This window comes from Hyaena hyaena, unplaced genomic scaffold (genome assembly GCF_003009895.1).
Source record: "Hyaena hyaena isolate Hyena2069 unplaced genomic scaffold, ASM300989v1 scaffold_1159, whole genome shotgun sequence".
NCBI lineage: Eukaryota > Metazoa > Chordata > Mammalia > Carnivora > Hyaenidae > Hyaena > Hyaena hyaena.
The window spans coordinates 430,437-432,719 of record NW_024081792.1 but is presented as its reverse complement, the minus strand read 5'-3'; positions in this window follow the sequence as shown (position 1 = coordinate 432,719).

Genomic DNA, 2,283 nt, shown 5'->3' with positions numbered 1-2,283 from the left:
GGTGCCCACAACTGGCACTAGTGTATTTTTTGTCACTTCAAAGAGTTTTAAACAGCAAAAGAAAGAGGCAGTCCTTTGCTTTTCCATAGAAGAATAAGCTTAGGAATGCTTTGCTTCATCTAGGTCATTGGATAGGTTCCTTGTTAAAGCTGCATGAAAAGAAAAAGATGCCATTGAGCCAAAAGATAGCAGTGATGCTGCTGGTGACAGTGAAAATCGTCCTACACAATAACCCTCCTCTCTCTCGTCTCCCTCAGGCCAGCCATGAAGGTTGTCAAAGGTAATTCAGGTTAATTCGTTTATTTTTCTTTTTCTTTTGTATTTTCTTTATTATTTTGTATTATATAACAGTATTATAATCATTTTTATATGAACATTTTGGGCTGTGGAACAAATCATCTGAGTTTCCATTATTTTTATGGAGAAATTCGCTTTGATATACAAGTGCTTTGGATTACAAGCATGTTTCTGGAACAAATTATGCATGCAAACCAAGGCTTTACTGTATTTTGTAAATCTCACAAAGATCATTCAACCATATAGATAAAGGAACTATGAATATTTCTTAGTATTAAAGCTTATGTTCCAAGTTATATAATTTTAAAATCTCTTTTGATACAAGGACAAAAATGGCTAAAACTGTAGATTCCACTTCCGCACAAACTTATAATAATAGTTGTATACAAATGAAAATTTAAAATATCTCAAATTGCCAGAGGTCTAGCCAGTGAATTTAATAATGTCAGCACAAAAGTTAACACGTAAAAGTAGAAAACACAACCCCTTGATATTTTTTTCTTTTCTCTTCCAGGCACATGAAACAGTTAAAAACATCAAACTCCTCAGAGAGGGACAAGTCACTAACGAATGAAAACTAACAATCTCCTTAATAATTCTAGGGTTTAACGGGAGAGTTAGTAATGCTAGTATTTGAGGGGCACCTGGGTGGCTCAGTCAGTTAAGCATCTGATTTCAGCTCAGGTCATGGTCTCACAGTTCATGAGTTTGAGCTTCGCATCAGGCTCCATGCTGACAGCTCAGAGCCTAGAGCCTGCTTCAGATTCTGTTTCTGTCTCTGCTCCTTCCCCACTCATGCTCACTCACTTTCTCTTTCTTGCTCTCTCTCTCTCAAAAATAAACATAAAAAAACAATATTTGAGCAGTTGGCTTAATTAGAATTCTGTTCTGATAAGGCTAAGGTAGCAACATTTTCTTTCTTATTTAATGTTTATTTATTTATTTTGGGAGAGAATACGTGCATGAGTGAGAAGGGGCACACAGAGAGAATCCCAGGCAGGCTCTACATTTTCACTAACCATGAGATCATGACCTGAGAGTGGAGACAGACAATTAACCCAGACGCTTAACTGACTGAGCCACTCAGGCACCCCAATGGCAATATTTTCAAACATATGAATGAGTTAACTATCCATACTGGTGGTCACAAAGCAACTGGAGAGTTAACATCAAATTGATACATCTCCTCTAAAATCCATACTCTATTGGAAGGGGGCTAATGGTGTCACCTCCGTTTACAAGTCCTTCAAAAATTAGCTTTCAAAGACTTTCTGCATCTTTCAGTAAGTAAACATTACGAAGGAAATTATAAATGAAATGCTAGAGTACATGTCAAGCTGTAACTTTCTTTCCATATGCAGATACCGGATAATATTACTTCTCTATAAGCAAGTTTTTAAGTAATATATAATTTGGTAGGGAGTTGTTTGAAAACAACACTGCCACATGAATTTTGCTTTTGTTGGATGCTCTAAGAATGACCACGGCCTCACAAACTTTAACCTAAGAGATCTTGCTTCACAAGTCAAAGATATCATTTTATGAGGAAAGCAAGCTATATCAACACTTAGAACCACAGACGAGCTGAGATTAACAAATGCTTGAAGGGAAAAGGAAATATTATAGAATTCTAGTTTGGAATAATATTGCAAAACTACCAGCGGTTTCCACTTAACCACATCACCTATTATATACACTGTATTGAAATGAAAGATCTGTATCACAGTTTCTATTTGAGTGTAAAAGGATAGTACTAACTTTTACATGTCCTTGATCTATCAGATGTCATTCTCTGAAAGCTAAGAAGCTTCTGAACACCACTAATAAGAAAATAGTATTTACTACATATAGGAAACAAAACCTATGACTATAGTAGCCAAGCTAAAATTATAAATAGGAAGATATATTCAAATTTGATCATGATGGTTTACAACTACTGAAATCCATAAACAATGATAACAACAGATTTTTTAAATTGCATTTTAT